The 17,520-nt window shown below is 49.6% G+C and overlaps 1 long non-coding RNA gene across 1 annotated transcript in view; it reads right to left on the bottom strand.

The window, feature by feature from the left end:
- Nucleotides 1–5,923: 5,923 nt before the first annotated feature.
- LOC144119377 (uncharacterized) overlaps nt 5,924–17,520 on the bottom strand; it is a 251,403-nt gene continuing 239,806 nt past the window's right edge. The window contains exon 2 of the long non-coding RNA XR_013312343.1: nt 5,924–6,121. This is a non-coding gene — a long non-coding RNA (uncharacterized LOC144119377). The remainder of the gene's footprint in view (nt 6,122–17,520) is intronic.

Genomic DNA, 17,520 nt, shown 5'->3' with positions numbered 1-17,520 from the left:
TGTCTGTCTGTCTGTCTGTCTGTCTGTCTGTCTGTCTGTCTGTCTGTCTGTCTGTCTGTCTGTCTGTCTGTCTGTCTGTCTGTCTGTCTGTCTGTCTGTCTGTCTGTCTGTCTGTCTGTCTGTCTGTCTGTCTGTCTGTCTGTCTGTCTGTCTGTCTGTCTGTCTGTCTGTCTGTCTGTCTGTCTGTCTGTCTGTCTGTCTGTCTGTCTGTCTGTCTGTCTGTCTGTCTGTCTCATACGTTCTGGCTAATACGTTCGATTGTCTGTCTGTGTGTCTGTCTAATACGTTCTGGTTAATACGTTCGATTGTCTGTGTGTCTGTCTGTGAAGACACATATCCTAATCCCAGATACTTCTGTGCCCATGGAAGCATAAAATTTTAAAGAATGCACCGATCAACCTCTCTTCGCTCATGGTACCTGGAGTTCAGTCAAGCAGAGAATGAGCTCCGTGCCACTGCGTTCCCACCTCTGTGGTTCAACGCGGGAAGTTGAAATGAATTGAATTTGTTGCGCTTTCGACAATACAGCCATGGAACAGGGGCAAAAGGTGGTCCGTATAAATTGCGTTTGGGGTGAAGTATAAAAATGGTACGATCATTCCCGCACGACACAAGAAATTTTATTCGGCTAATAGGTTCGATAGTGACTCATAAAGAATTTGATTATTCGCGGCCTCCTGCGGAACTCCAAGCGCTCTCCTTATGCTCTTTCGGTGCAGAGTTTCAAGGTTTTAAAAATGAGAAGCAGAATGCGATAATAAAGTAGTTGGTACATTATGCGTCTCATTACGAGGGCTCATGGAGTCTGAGTCTTGAGGAAGTACGATTTTCTCATTGTTCATCCGCGATTCTGCGGATCACATTGAGGCGCAAAGACGGAGATGAGACAGTAGAGTCCACAGAACATCGCCATTGAAGACTGGAGTCAAGAACGACGTCACGGAAGCGCATGCGACTATATTGGCGAATGCACGAGAGGCCAAGATCAATCTTCAACCGCGCATATCGTTTTCGAACACCTGGAAACAGGACAAAGCTAGACTTTCCCATTGCTGTAGATAATCTCATACTTTGAAGGTAATCCTGTACCGAAAGTAGGGTCGGTGGAGCTATCAAGTCTAATCGCTTGCGTTGGTAGCCCAAATTGTGTTGTGTTGGTAAACCAAATACAAATCTCGTCTGCATAAACCGACATGGTTTTTCTTCAAGGCCACGTGAAGAGCAGCCATTGCACCGTCAAAGAGCATGGGGGAAAACATTTCCCGAGGCGCACCTCTCGATGCAGCCCTTTACGTGCTTGAAGTGATCCCTAGCTTTACTCGAATCGAACGATCGCAGATGAACGAATGAACGCATCGTAGGAGATGGCCCTGGTTGGCTTGGTTTTATAGGGTTTATCGTTGCAAAGCGACTCAGGCTATGAGGGATGCCGTAGTGGGGAATTCTGGAAAAATACGAACGTTTGGGGTTCTTTAGCGTATCCTGAAATCGTGCAGTATACGGGCCTATAGCACTGCACCTTCATAGAAATGCGACCTCCGCGGCCGGGATCGAACCCACGTCCTTCAGGTTAGTGGCCAAGCCCCACAACCTCTAAGTCACCGGTGTGGCAGACGGTGACTCTGCACATCGGTCTTGCAAAATACTCAGTATTGCACTTTGGAGGACGCTGTCATTAGCTTTTGGTACGGCAAGGAAAATGGCTAATGTCGGAAGGCCAAAAGCCCTCTGAAGCTTAATGCGGCTTACCAGGTTCAACACGCTATCTTGGGCACTCAGGCCTGGGCGGAATCGAGTCATGCATTACGGAGATCACGCACTATGCTATCCTCCTGTCTATTATGGTTGCTCCTATAATTTTCCTTTCCATAGATCGCTGCGTTTTGCTCAATTTAGGTGCATCCTTTTCGTTAGCCCTGCATGTTTCTGCTGCATAGGTGAGTACCAGTAAGGTACAGCGGTTATATACTATTCTCTTGCGGTATATTGGTAACCTGCCGTTCATGGTGGCTATAGTGGCGGTGAGGGCTTTGCAGATATCTTCCAGTACTCTTACATAAGGCTTTTCTACACTCTGATTCTGTATTGCCTGCATAATGCAGAGGTTTCGACTGAGTTAAATGCTTTCTCGTAATCTTGGGTGGCATGCAGAAGAAAAACATACAATTCTGATGGCTTCGAGCGAAATTCGATCCCGCCAGCCTCTGGCGCTGTGGTTTGGAAATCGTGGGCGTCACCAACTTACATTCGTGGGCGATTCAGTGCAAACGCAGGAGCGCACGGCCACTTGTACGTGCCAGCTCGAGTTCGAACGCCTGGCTGGTTTCATGACTACACTTGATGACATTTGATAAAACGCTTGATTTAACTTGGAAACTCATTTGAACAAGTTCGACAATATGCCAAATGGTTTCTAAGAATTGGAAAACACGAGAAGCAGCCTTCCTCCTCGCGTGCTAAATTGCCAGCCTCTCGGTCTGTGGCTCTAGTTGGCGCCTCTGCGTGCAGAGGGTGCCACAGATCCTCGACGCTCGTGCTAACTGGCGTGACTGCGCAAAGATGGTGCCACGAGTCAGTGCGCTCACGAAACGGGACCCCACCTGCTAACGCAGCGTTAGCAGGTGGGGTCCCGTTTCCTGAGCGCACTGACTCGTGGCACCATCTTTGCGCAGTCACGCAAGTTAGCACGGCTGGATGGATGGATGGAAGGTAGGAGCGTCCCCTTTTAAACTGGGTGTTGGCAGTTGCCACCATGTTGGGCATTTTTAAATTTTTATTGAAATGTATTGGAAGTTATTGAAATTCACCATTTTCTTAATATACATCTTCCTATGCTTCTAACCTTATGTCATCTCTCTGCTTTTTAGCCACGAATCCTCCAATCGATTTTTGCTACATTCCACCGAAGATTTATTTACATGACCATTGCTATCTCTAAACCCTAGGGCCTCAGGAAGAATGACTGGGCCTGTATCAACATCGGGATGGATACCATCACACTTGAGTATGAGGTGTTCTATTGTTTCTACAGATTTACCACACACAGCACATGTGTCATCTGCTTCGTTAAAATTCTTTTTGTAACTTCGCGTTCTAAGACACTCTGACCTAGATTCAAAGAGTAGGGCACTCCCTCTTGAGTTATCATAAAACACTTATTCTTTCCTGATCGGCCTTTTCCAGTATCCGTATAGTTCTACACTATGCTTCCTTTTCATTCAATATATCCAATTTGTACCTTCACGTTATTAACCTATCGTTTATTGCTCTTTCTTTCTCCGTCCACGTGTCTGCCATACTTACTGGCTAGATTCCGAGTTCTTTTCCGCCAGTGTGAGTCAACGCTCTTTATGTATAGGTATTTAAATACCTTAGCTGGCCACCTGATACCGTCCAATTTCCTTAGGCGTTCTTCGTATAGTATTTTACTCTGAGCTTTCCGTTCTTCGAACGATGCCCAACCTATATCCCTCTGTACTGCCTCGTTTGTGGTTTCCCCGTGGGCACCTAGTGCTAATCTTCCAAGTGCTCTCTCATTTACTTCTAATCTCGACTGAACGCCTGCCCTTAAGCACAGAACCGCTTTTCTTGAAAGTAAGCCCAGGCCCCATTATTCCTTTCCAAATACCTCTCAGCAGTTCATACCTGCTGTACCCCCACGATGCTCTATGTTTCATTATCCCAGCATCTCTTCGCCCTTTTGCTATGAGAAACTGTTCTTGCTTTTCTGTGTACATCTGCCCTTCGTTTACCTATACCCCGAGATATTTGTATTCGGCCACTCGGGGTATTTCATGGCCTTGTATTGTGAGCTCCTGATCTGTTGTATCATTGAAAATCTTCAAACCTGACTTAGTTGCGCTAAAACTGAAACCTAAACTGTCTCCGTTTCCACAGCAATTTACCAGAGTTTGCAAATCTTCCTGGCCATCTGCTAAGGGTACAATATTGTTAAACCGGTAGTCGTTGATCAACAACCCTTCCGCCTAATCTGTACGACCGAATATAACCTAGATTGCTTCCATGTAGCCTTCTTTCCATACTTATCATATAAAGCATGATCAGCAGCGGTGATAGAGGACAACCTCGTATTAATCCTTTGCGTACGTCGACAGTTGTCCTACTCTTAATTCCTTCCCATGATATTTAAATTTTATTTTCTCGATATATTTCCTGTACAAAATCATTTACCTAGTGGCAGATACCTTCATCTTTTAATATGATCCGCAGAAGTTCCCTGTTCCTGTTGTCGTGTGCACCGCTTATGTCCAGGAAGGCTAAATACAGAGGTCTTTTTCTCCGCCTCATCTATATCTATGCACTTGCTAAGCACGAATAGACTATTATTTAAGCGCCTACCACTTCGGAACCCATTCTGAAGTTCTCCTATTATTATATAACTTTTTACCCATGACTGCATTTTAAATTGCACCGCCTGCATCGCCAGCCTGTATATAACTGGTGTTATCGTAAACGCTCGGAAGGATTTTATGTCGGTCTTTTCACTTTTTTATTATTTTTTTTTTGGGGGGGGGGGTGGTAGCCTCGTCAAGCCGACTGTCTTGCTTCTCCCTACGTCCCCCATCGCAATGATGGAAAATAAAGGTATTATTATTATTATTATTATTATTATTATGTGTTTTCGCCTTTTCCTTTATAAATCAAATTCATTTTACCTTGTTTCTGGCTGTGCGCACTTTCCTTAGTTGTTATGACTGCCTTCAATGTTTTTATCACCGTTTCCTTGCCTCTTCGCCCAAGTTCATTAATTAGCTTGATTGGAATTTTGTCCATCCCTGCTGACGTTCATTTTGGAATATTTGCTACCACCTGTTTCCAGTTAAGACTGGTCATTTGGTCAGATTGGTCAGTGCTGTCAAGGATCTGTGGCTGCCTCTGTGCGCAGAGGCGCCAGCTAGTAATGCATTCCCCTCCACATCTGTTGCACTGATCGGCAGTGAAGTTCACTAACTACGATGCATGTACTAGTTGAGCAGGTATGCGTCGTCCCGCAACAAAGTTGAGGAATTACTGCTCTAAACTTGTTTAGGGCACCTGCCGACTCTGTCATGCAGCTTGCAATATATTCCTCAACAGGGCCTTTCAGCTTGGAAAAAGGCTGCGGCAGAGCGCGTCGCAGCCAGAATCACTGAGAGCTGTATGCATCGGCTGGTGCTTGATTAAGCTACTCATGATCACGTGGTTACGTCACGGATGAATTGTTACAGAGGATTCATAGCGCTCTTTGCCCCCAACCGGAAATTTGAGTGCAGGCGGCTATGGCTGCGTTGGAGAATAGTAATGAAAAAGAAATTGAGCGCTTTCTCTTGTTAGCACGAAATATACTACTGCTGAAGAACAAAATGTAGGAGATATTTAATTAAATTACGTGTTCAGAATGCAGTCCGGCCTGTTTCTCCTTCGTTGTGGCTGCTCGCCGCATGCGATGATGAGCCTGTGCAGCTACCGGTGCTCTATATGGGCAGCGACGCACTTTCGGGATCGGCTCTCCCCGAGCGGGAGTTGGCTACTATACAGGAGGCACGCGGCGCTGCTTCTGGCTCCATGCCACCGTGATACGCCGAGCTGTCTAGAAACGCCTGCACACAACCAAGCACAGCTGCCAACTGATTTCCAGCGCGCCACGCCCTCGGCCATGTCATATGATCAGCGCACCTACCAACCCGGCCATATCAGGTGGTCTCATGAGGTCGCGCACCCATCGACGAATCAGCGAACTTTAGGAAAGAGGACGCCGCCGAATTTTTTCTTCGATGACGCTAATGCTGCCTCAATGAAACGTCGCTACACGAACCTACGCTAAAGAGCGCCCGCTATGGAGTCCCATAGACCTCCCGTGCGCGGTGGTGAACTTTGCACGCGCACGACGTGTGACACTGGGAGAATTTTCGATGACATGGACTTTATTGGCGGAAGCCGGCGTCGTCCTCCGATTGCTGGCCCAGGACACCGTCGGCGCTGTCAGGGTCCATTCCGAATATGGAGAAGCCGCTGGCGATGCCATCGGCCACCGTGTGGATGACGTTGTTGAAGATGTTGCTGATCATGCCTGTGATGGGACCCAGCGAGCGGCCATCCAACGCCACGCACTGCGCCAGCGCTGCGCAGGAGAAACAGAGAGCACCGCTTTACGACACGTCGGCTGGGCTGATTCCACACCGGAAACATCACCCTCTTTAGAGTCAAGCTCCCGCACACTGTTGATGCGAATGAACACACGCCTCACAGGGTACGTGCACACCACGAACGGGCATCCCGCGAGTGTATGACGCGTATTCAAGTATATTACCCCTAGCAGTACCGCACAAGTAAACGAATGAGGTTGCAGTACTGAAAACGAGCAGTCCCCACCACGAACACGAAAAAATCCAAAGTTAGGGATTTAATTCCGTATAAGCTGCGTGTTAATAATAACATTAATTGGAATTTGGGGAAAGGAAATGGCGCAGTATCTGTCTCATGTATCCTTGGACACCGGAACAGCGCCGTGATAGAAGGAATAAAGGAGAGAGTGAAAGAAGAAAGGAAGAAAAAAGTCCCATAGTGGAGGGCTCCAGAATAATTTCGACCACCTGGGGATCTTTAACGTGCCCTGACATCGCACAGCACACGGACGCCTTAGCGTTTTGCCTCTCTAAGAACGCAGCGCCGCGGTGTTCCGGCTGCATGTTCTGTACGCCTTTTTATTATCTTCTATGTATGACAGCGATGGCTCCTTACTTCGTGCTTATTCACACCTAGAGTAGACGAACTTGTCATGGAGTTTTCATGGAGTTTTAGCTCAATGACTAGAAATATAAGCGTGCCGTATGCGAGGCTTACACACCAGAGGTGAAAAAACATTCGCGGTGGTTTAGCTCTGGTTAAACCTGGAGTGAGGCGATAACTAGAGCTGGCCAAGTGGAACTTCCTCAGCTGAATTACAAAGTCAGTGTTTCGCCGCTCCGTTTCGCTGGGCGTTCCGTCTTCATCTTAATCCCAGTTGATATGGCGCATGCGCTCAGCAGTGGCAGCTCAGTTTCGCCGGCGCGCACCACGTGACTGGCCACGTGACCAACCACGTGACCACGTGATCTGTACTGTTCGCGCCGGAGTTGGAAGTTGTTGAAGTCGACGATGGGAAATGCACAGTGCGAAAGTGGTTACGCTCTGATCGGGGTTCAGCTGCTCTGGTATGTTCGCGCCGCAGTTGGAAGTTGATGAATAGGACGATGTGCTATGCACAGCGCGAAGGTGGTTAAGCTATGATCGAGGTTCAGCTTATCTGGTCTGTTCGCGCCGCACATGGAAGTTGATAATGACGATGATGCCTGCAAGGTACTGCGAGAAAGCGGCTAAGCTTTGATCGAGGTTCAGCTGATCTGGTCTGTTCACGCTGCAGTTGGAAGTTGATGAAAAGGACAATGTGCAATGCACAGCGCCAAAGAGGTTAAGATCTGATCGATATTCAGCTTATCTGATCTGTTCGCACCGCAGATGGAAGCTGATGAAGTTGATTATTTGCAACGCACAGCGCCAAAGTGGTAAAGCTATGGTCGAGGTTCAGCTTATCTGGTCTGTTCGCACGGCAGTTGGAATCTGATGATGAGGACGGTGTGCAACGCACAGCGCGAAAGTGGTTTAGCCCTGATCGAGGTTCAGCTGATCTGGTCTGTTCGCGTGGCAAATTGAAGCTGATGAAGATGACGGTGTGCAACACACAGCGCGAAAGTGGTTAAGCCCTGATCGGGGTTCAGCTGATCTGGTCTGTTCGCGCGGCAGTTGAAAGTTGATGAAGAGGACGATGTGCAATGCACAGCGCGAAAGTGGTTAAGCCCTGATCGAGGTTCAGCTGACCTGGTCTGTTCGCGTGGCTGTTCGAAGCTGATGAAGATATCGGTGTGCAATGCACAGCCCGAAAGTGATTAAGCCCTAATCGAGGTTCAGCTGATCTGGTCTGTTCGCGCATCAGTTGGAAGCTGATGAATAGGACGATGAGCAATGGACAGCGCGAAAGTGATTAAGCTCTGATCGAGCTTCAGCTTATCTGGTCTGTTCGCGCCGCAGATGGCCGCTGATGATAATGACGGTGTGCAACGCACAGCGCAAAAGTGGTTAAGCTCTGATCGAGGTTCAGCTGCTCTGCTGTGTTCGCGCTGCAGTTGGAAGTTGATAATTACGATGATGCATGCAAGGCACTGCGATAAAGCGGCTAAGCTTTGATCGAGGTTCAGCTGATCTGGTCTGTTCGCGCTGCAGTGGGAAGTTCTTGAAGACGACGATGTGAAATGCACAGTGCGAAAGTGGTTAAGCTCTGATCGAGGTTCAGCTGCTAAGGTATGCTCGCACTGCAGTTGGAAGTTGATAAAGACGACGATGCATACAAGGCACTGCGAGAAAGTGGCTCAGTTTTGATTGAGGTTCAGTTGATCTGGTCTGTTCGTGCTGGAGATAGAAGTTGTTGAAGAGGACGATGGGAAATGCCCAGTGCGAAAGTGGCTAAGCTCTGATCGGGGTTCAGCTGCTCTGGTCGGTTCGCGCCGCAGTTGGAAGTTGATGAAGAGGACAATGTGCAATGCACAGCGCCAACGAGGTTAAGCTCTGATCGATATTCAGCTTATCTGATCTGTTCGCACCGCAGATGGAAGCTGATGAAGTTTATGGTGTGGAACGCACAGCGCCGAAGTGGTAAAACTATGATCGGGATTCAGCTTATCTGCACTGCTCGCCCGGCAGTTGGAAGCTGATGATGATGACGGTGAGCAACGCACAGCGCGAAATCGAGGTTCAGCTGATGTGTTCTGTTCGCGCGGCAGTTGCAAGCTGATGAAGATGACGGCGTGCAACGCACAGCGCGAAAGTGGCTCAGATTTAATCGAGGCTCAGCTGATCTGGTCTGTTCGCGCTGCAGTTGAAAGTTGATGAAGAGGACGATGTGCAATGCACAGCGCGAATGTGGTTAAGCTCTGATCGAGGTTCACCTTATCTGGTCTGTTCGCGGCGCAGATGGAAGCTGATGAAGATGACGGTGTGCAACGCATAGCGTGAAAGTGGTAAAGCTATGATCGAGGTTCCGCTTATCTGGTCTGTTCGCGTATCAGTTTGAAGCTGATGAAGAGGACGATGTGCAATGGACAGCGCGAAAATGGTTAAGCTCTGATAGAGGTTCAGCTTATCTGGTCTGTTCGCGGTGCAGATGGAAGCTGATGAAGATGATGGTGTGCAACGCACAGCGCGAAAGTGTTTAAGCACTGATCAAGGTTCAGGTGATCTGCTTTGTTCGCGCCGCAGATGGAAGCTGATGAAGATGACGGAGTGCAATGTACAGCGCGAAAGTGGTAAAGCTCTGATCAAGGTTCAGCGGCTCTGGTCTGTTCGCGCCGCAGTTGGAAGTTGATAATGACGATGATGCATGCAAGGGAATGCGAGAAAGTGGCTAAGCTTTGGTCGAGGTTCAGCTGACCTGGTCTGTTCACGCTGCAGTTGGAAGTTGATGAAGAGGACATTGTGCAATGCAAAGCGCGAAAGTGGCTAAGCTCTGATCGAAGTTCAGCTGATATGGTCTGTTCGCGCTGCAGTTGAAAGTTGGTGAAGAGGACGATGTGCAATGCACAGCGCGAAAGTGGTTAAGCTCTGATCGAGGTTCATCTGCTCCGGTCTGTTCGCGCTGCAGCTGGAAGTTGATAAAGATGACGGTGTGAAATGCACAGTGCGAAAGTGGTTAAGCTCTGATCGACGTTCAGCTGCTCTGGTCTGTTTGCGCTGCATTTGGAAGTTGATAAAGATGACGGTGTGCAACGCACAATGCGAATGTGGTTAAGCTCTGATTAAGGTTCGGCTTATCTGGTCTGTTCGCGCCGCAGGTGGAAGCTGATGAACATGACGGTGTGCAATCCACAGCGCCAAAGTGGTTAAGCTCTGATCGTGGATCAGCTTATCTGGTCTGCTCGCACTGCAGTTGGAAGCTGATGAGGATGACGGTGTGCAACGCACAGCGCGAAAGTGGTTAAGCTCTGATCGAGGTTCAGCTGATCTGGTCAGTTCGCGTGGTAGTTGGAAGCTGAAGATGACGGTGTGCAATGCAGAGCGAGAAAGTGGTTAAGCTCTGATCGAGGTTCAGCTTATCTGGTCTGTTCGCGTGGCAGTTCGAAGCTGATGAAGATGACGGTGTGTGACGCAAAGCGAGAAAGTGATTAAGCCCTGATCGAGGATCAGCTTATCTGGTCTGTTCATGCCGCAAATGGAAGCTGATGAAGATGACGGTGTGGAACACGCAGCGCAAAAGTTGTTAAGCTATGATCAAGGTTCAGCTTATCTGGTCTGTTCGCGCCGCAAATGCCGGTGTGCAACGCTCAGCGCGAAAGTGGTTAAGCTCTGATCAAGGTTCAGATTATGTGGGCTATTCGCGTCGCAGATGGAATTTGATGAAGATAACGGTGTGCAATGCACATTGCGAAAGTGGTTAAGCTCTGATCGAGGGTCAGATTATCTGGTCTGTTCGTGCTGCAGTTGAAAGTTGATGAAGACGACGGTGTGCAATGCACAGCGCGAAAGTGGTTAAGCTCTGATTCGCGGTTCAGCTTATCTGGTCTGTTCGCGGCGCAGATGGAAGCTGATGAAGATGATGGTGTGCAATGCGCAGCGCGAAAGTGGTTAAGCTCTGATCAAGGTTGAGCTTATCTGGTCGATCCGCGCCGCAGATGGAAGCTAATGAAGGTGACGGCGTGCAACGCACAGCGCGAAAGTCCTTAAGCTCTGATGAAGGTTCAGCTTATCTGGTCTGTTCGCACCGCAGATGGAAGATGACAAGGATGACGCTGTGCAACGCTGAGCGCGAAAGTGGCTAAGCCCTGGTCGAGGTTCAGCTGATCTGGTCTGTTCGCGTGGCAGTTGGAACTTGATGAATAGGACGATGTGCTATGCACAGAGTGAAAGTGGTAAAGCTATGATCGAGGTTCAGCTTATCTGGTCTGTTCGCCCGGCAGTTGGAAGCTGATGATGATGACGGTGTGCAACGCATAGCGCGAAAGTGATTAAGCACTGATCGAGGTTCAGCTGATCTGGTCTGTTCGCGCCGCAGATGAAAGCTGATGGATATAACGGTGTGCAATGCACAGCGCGAAAGTGGCTAAGCTCTGACCAAGGTTGAGCTGATCTGGTCTGTTCGCGCTGCAGTTGAAGGTTGATGAAGAGGACGATGTGCAATCCACAGCACGAAAGTGGTTAAGCTGTGATCGAGGTTCAGCTTATCTCGTCAGTTCGCGCTGCAGTGGGAAGTTCTTTAAGACGACGATATGAAATGCAAAGTGCGAAAGTGGTTAAGCTCTGATCGAGGTTCAGCTGCTGTTGTCTGTTCGCGCTGCAGTTGGCAGTTGTTGAAGACGACGATGTGAAATGCACAGTGCGAAAAGGGTTAAGCTCTCATAGAGGTTCAGCTGCTCTGGTTTGTTCGCTTTGCAGTTGGAAGTTGATAAAGACGACGATGTGAAATACACAGTGCAAAGGTGGTCAACCCGTGATCGAGATTCAGCTGATCTGCTCTGTTCGCGCCGCAGTTGGAAGTTGATGAATAATACGATGGTCTATGCGCAGTGGGAAAGTGATTAAGCTCTGTTCGAGGTTCAGCTTATCTGGTCTGTCGGCGCCGTAGATGGAAGCTGATGAAGATGACGGTGTGCAACGCACGGCGCAAAAGATGTTAAGCTCTTATCAAGGTTCAGCTTGTCTGGCCTGTTCGCCCGGCAGATGGAAGCTGATGAGGATCACGGTGTGCAACGCACAGCGCCAAAGTGATTAAGCCCTGATCGAAGTTCAGCTATCTGGTCTTTTCGCGCCGCAGATGGAAGCTGATGATGGCGGTGTGCAACGCACAGCGCGAACTGGATAAGCTCTGATCAAGGTTCAGCTTCTCTGGTCTGTTCGCGCCGCACATGGAAGCTGATGAACATGACGATGTGCAACACCCTGCGCGAAAGTGGTTAAGCTGTGATCGAGGTTCAGCTTATCTGTCCGGTTCGCCCAGCAGTTGGAAGCTGATGATGATGACAGTGTGCATCGCACAGCGTCAAAGTGGTTATGCCCTGATCGAGGTTCAGCTGATCTGGTCTTTTCGCGCGGCGGTCGGAAACTGATGAAGATGACGGTCTGCAACGACCAGCGCGAAAGTGGTTAAGCCCTGATCGAGTTTCAGCTGCCCTCTTCTGTTCGCGCTGCAGTTGGAAGTTGATAAAGACGACGTTGTGCAACGCACAGCGCGAAAGTGATTAAGCTCTGATCCAGGTTCAGCTAATCTGGCCTGTTCGCGTGGCAGTTTGAAGCTGATGAAGATGACGTTGTGCAACGCTCAGCGCGAAAGTGGTTAAGGCCTGATCGAGGTTGAGATTATCTGGTCTGTTCGCACCGCAGATGGAAGCTGATGAAGATGTCGTTGTGCAATGCACAGCGCGAAAGTGGTTAAGCTCTGATCAAGGTTCAGCTTATATGGTCTGTCCGCGCCGCAAATGGAAGCTGATGAAGATGACAGTGTGCAACGCACAGCGCCAAATTGCTTAAGCTCTGGCCAAGATTCAGCTTATCATTTCTGATCACGCCGAAGGTAGATGCTGAAGAAGATGGCGGTGTGCAGCGCACAGCCAAAAGTGGTTAAGCTCTGATCAATGTTCAGCTTATCTGGTCTGTTCGCCCAGCAGTTGGAAGCTGATGAGGATGACGGGTGCAACGCACAAGACGAAAGTGGTTACGCTATCATCAAGGTTCAGCTTATCTGGTCTGTTCGCGCCGCAGATGGAAGCTGATGAAGATGACGGTGTGCAACGCACAGTGCGAAAGAGGTTAAGCTCTGATCGAGGTTCACCTTATCTGGTCTCTTCGCGCGGCAGTTGGAAGCTTATACAGATGACGGCGTGCAATGCACAGCGCGAAAGTGGCGAAGCTCTGATCGAGGTTCAGCTGATCTAGTTTGTTCGCGCTGCAGTTGAAAGTTGATGAAGAGGACGATGTGCAATACACAGCGCGAAAGTGGTTAAGCTCTGATCAAGGTTCAGCTTATCTGGTCTGTTCGCTACGCACATGGAAGCTGATGAAGATGATGGTGTGCAACGCACAGCGCCAATCTGGTTAAGCTCTGATCAAGGTTCAGCTTATCTGGTCTGTCCGCGCCGCAAATGTAAGCTGATGAAGATGACGGTATGCCACGCACAGCGCGAAAGTTTGTAAGCTCTAATTGATGTTCAGCTTATCTGGTCTGTTCGCACCGCAGATGGAAGCTGATGAAGATGATGGTGCGCAACGCACAGCGCGAATCTGGTTAAGCTCTGATCAAGGTTCAGCTTATCTGGTCTGTTCGCCCGGCAGATGGAAGCTGATGAGGATGACGGTGTGCAACGCACAGCGCCAAAGTGGTTGCGCCCAGATCGAGGTTCAGCTGATCAGGTCTGTTCGCGCGGCGGTAGGAAACTGATGAAGATGACGGTGTGCAACGCACAGAGCGAAAGTGGTTAAGCTCTGATCAAGGTTCAGCTATCTGGTCTTTTCGCGCCGCAGATGGAAGCTGATGATGGCGGTGTGCAACGCGCAGCGCGAACTGAATAAGCTCTGATCAAGGTTCAGCTTATCTGGTCTGTTCGCGCCGCAGATGGCAGTTGATGAACATGACTCTGTGCAACGCCCAGCGCAAATGTGCTTAAGCCCTGATCGCGGTTTAGCTGATCTGGTCTGTTCGCGTGGCAGATCGAAGCTGATGAAGAAGAAGGTGTGCAACGCACAGCGCGAAAGTGGGTAAGCCCTGAGCGAGGTTCAGCTGATCTGGTCAGTTCGCGCGGCAGATGGAAGCTGATGAAGACGACGGTGTGCAACGCACAGCGCGAAAGTGGTTAAGCCCTGATCGAGGTTCAGCTGATATGGCCTGTTAGCGCGGCCGTTGGAAGTTGATGAAAATGACGGTGTGCAACGACCAGCGCGAACGTGGTTAAGCCCTGATCGAGCTTCAGCTTCCCTCTTCTGTTCGCGCTGCAGATTGAAGTTGATAAAGACGACGTTGTGCAACGCACAGCGCGAAAGTGGTTAAGGTCTGATCAAGGTTCAGCTGATCTGGCCTCTTCGCGCTGCAGTTGAAAATTGATGAAGAGGAGGTTGTGCAATGCACATCGCGAAAGTGGTTAAGCTCTGATCGAGGTTCGGCTTATCTGGCCTGTTCGCGCAGAAGCACGAAGCTGATGAAAATGACGGTGTGCAACGCACTGCTCGAAAGTGGTTAAGCCCTGATCGAGGTTTAACTGATCTCGTCTGTTCGCGCGGCAGTTGGAAGCTGATGAAGATGACGGTGTGCAACGCAAAGCGTGAAAGTGGCTAAGCTTTGATCGAGGTTAAGCTGATCTGGTCTGTTCGCGCTGTAGTTGAAAGTTGATGAAGAGGACCATGTGCAATGCACAGCGCGAAAGTGGTTAAGCTATGATCGAGGTTCAGCTTATCTGGTCTCTTCGCGCAGCACATGGAAGTTGATAATGACGATGATGCCTGCAAGGTACTGCGAGAAAGCGGCTAAGCTTTGATCGAGGTTCAGCTGATCTGGTCTGTTCACGCTGCAGTTGGAAGTTGATGAAAAGGACAATGTGCAATGCACAGCGCCAAAGAGGTTAAGATCTGATCGATATTCAGCTTATCTGATCTGTTCGCACCGCAGATGGAAGCTGATGAAGTTGATTATTTGCAACGCACAGCGCCAAAGTGGTAAAGCTATGGTCGAGGTTCAGCTTATCTGGTCTGTTCGCACGGCACTTGGAATCTGATGATGAGGACGGTGTGCAACGCACAGCGCGAAAGTGGTTTAGCCCTGATCGAGGTTCAGCTGATCTGGTCTGTTCGCGTGGCAAATTGAAGCTGATGAAGATGACGGTGTGCAACACACAGCGCGAAAGTGGTTAAGCCCTGATCGGGGTTCAGCTGATCTGGTCTGTTCGCGCGGCAGTTGAAAGTTGATGAAGAGGACGATGTGCAATGCACAGCGCGAAAGTGGTTAAGCCCTGATCGAGGTTCAGCTGACCTGGTCTGTTCGCGTGGCTGTTCGAAGCTGATGAAGATATCGGTGTGCAATGCACAGCCCGAAAGTGATTAAGCCCTAATCTAGGTTCAGCTGATCTGGTCTGTTCGCGCATCAGTTGGAAGCTGATGAATAGGACGATGTGCAATGGACAGCGCGAAAGTGATTAAGCTCTGATCGAGCTTCAGCTTATCTGGTCTGTTCGCGCCGCAGATGGCCGCTGATGAAAATGACGGTGTGCAACGCACAGCGCAAAAGTGGTTAAGCTCTGATCGAGGTTCAGCTGCTCTGCTGTGTTCGCGCTGCAGTTGGAAGTTGATAATTACGATGATGCATGCAAGGCACTGCGATAAAGCGGCTAAGCTTTGATCGAGGTTCAGCTGATCTGGTCTGTTCGCGCTGCAGTGGGAAGTTCTTGAAGACGACGATGTGAAATGCACAGTGCGAGAGTGGTTAAGCTCTGATCGAGGTTCAGCTGCTAAGGTATGCTCGCACTGCAGTTGGAAGTTGATAAAGACGACGATGCATACAAGGCACTGCGAGAAAGTGGCTCAGCTTTGATTGAGGTTCAGTTGATCTGGTCTGTTCGTGCTGGAGATAGAAGTTGTTGAAGAGGACGATGGGAAATGCCCAGTGCGAAAGTGGCTAAGCTCTGATCGGGGTTCAGCTGCTCTGGTCGGTTCGCGCCGCAGTTGGAAGTTGATGAAAAGGACAATGTGCAATGCACAGCGCCAACGAGGTTAAGCTCTGATCGATATTCAGCTTATCTGATCTGTTCGCACCGCAGATGGAAGCTGATGAAGTTTATGGTGTGGAACGCACAGCGCCGAAGTGGTAAAACTATGATCGAGGTTCAGCTTATCTGCTGTGCTCGCCCGGCAGTTGGAAGCTGATGATGATGACGGTGAGCAACGCACAGCGCGAAATCGAGGTTCAGCTGATGTGTTCTGTTCGCGCGGCAGTTGCAAGCTGATGAAGATGACGGCGTGCAACGCACAGCGCGAAAGTGGCTCAGATTTTCTCGAGGCTCAGCTGATCTGGTCTGTTCGCGCTGCAGTTGAAAGTTGATGAAGAGGACGATGTGCAATGCACAGCGCGAATGTGGTTAAGCTCTGATCGAGGTTCAGCTTATCTGGTCTGTTCGCGGCGCAGATGGAAGCTGATGAAGATGACGGTGTGCAACGCATAGCGCGAAAGTGGTAAAGCTATGATCGAGGTAACGCTTATCTGGTCTGTTCGCGCATCAGTTTGAAGCTGATGAAGAGAACGATGTGCAATGGACAGCGCGAAAATGGTTAAGCTCTGATAGAGGTTCAGCTTATCTGGTCTGTTCGCGGTGCAGATGGAAGCTGATGAAGATGATGGTGTGCAACGCACAGCGCGAAAGTGTTTAAGCACTGATCAAGGTTCAGCTGATCTGCTTTGTTCGCGCCGCAGATGGAAGCTGATGAAGATGACGGAGTGCAATGTACAGCGCGAAAGTGGTAAAGCTCTGATCAAGGTTCAGCGGCTCTGGTCTGTTCGCGCCGCAGTTGGAAGTTGATGAATAGGACGATGTGCTATGCACAGCGCGAAAGTGGTTAAGCTATGATCGAGGTGCAGCTTATCTGGTCTGTTCGCGCCGCAGATGGAAGTTGATAATGACGATGATGCATGCAAGGGAATGCGAGAAAGTGGCTAAGCTTTGGTCGAGGTTCAGCTGACCTGGTGTGTTCACGCTGCAGTTGGAAGTTGATGAAGAGGACATTGTGCAACGCAAAGCGCGAAAGTGGCTAACCTCTGATCGAAGTTCAGCTGATATGGTCTGTTCGCGCTGCAGTTGAAAGTTGGTGAAGAGGACGATGTGCAATGCACAGCGCGAAAGTGGTTAAGCTCTGATCGAGGTTCATCTGCTCCGGTCTGTTCGCGCTGCAGCTGGAAGTTGATAAAGATGACGGTGTGAAATGCACAGTGCGAAAGTGGTTAAGCTCTGATCGACGTTCAGCTGCTCTGGTCTGTTTGCGCTGCATTTGGAAGTTGATAAAGATGACGGTGTGCAACGCACAATGCGAATGTGGATAAGCTCTGATTAAGGTTCGGCTTATCTGGTCTGTTCGCGCCGCAGGTGGAAGCTGATGAACATGACGGTGTGCAATCCACAGCGCCAAAGTGGTTAAGCTCTGATCGTGGATCAGCTTATCTGGTCTGCTCGCACTGCAGTTGGAAGCTGATGAGGATGACGGTGTGCAACGCACAGCGCGAAAGTGGTTAAGCCCTGATCGAGGCTCAGCTGATCTGGCCTGTTCGCGTGGTAGTTGGAACCTGAAGATGACGGTGTGCAATGCAGAGCGAGAAAGTGGTTAAGCTCTGATCGAGGTTCAGCTTATCTGGTCTGTTCGCGTGGCAGTTCGAAGCTGATGAAGATGACGGTGTGGAACACGCAGCGCAAAAATTGTTAAGCTATGATCAAGGTTCAGCTTATCTGGTCTGTTCGCGCCGCAAAT

Source organism: Amblyomma americanum, chromosome 2, assembly GCF_052857255.1.
Source record: "Amblyomma americanum isolate KBUSLIRL-KWMA chromosome 2, ASM5285725v1, whole genome shotgun sequence".
In the NCBI taxonomy this organism is placed as follows: domain Eukaryota; kingdom Metazoa; phylum Arthropoda; class Arachnida; order Ixodida; family Ixodidae; genus Amblyomma; species Amblyomma americanum.
This window is presented reverse-complemented; position numbering and strand designations above follow the sequence as displayed.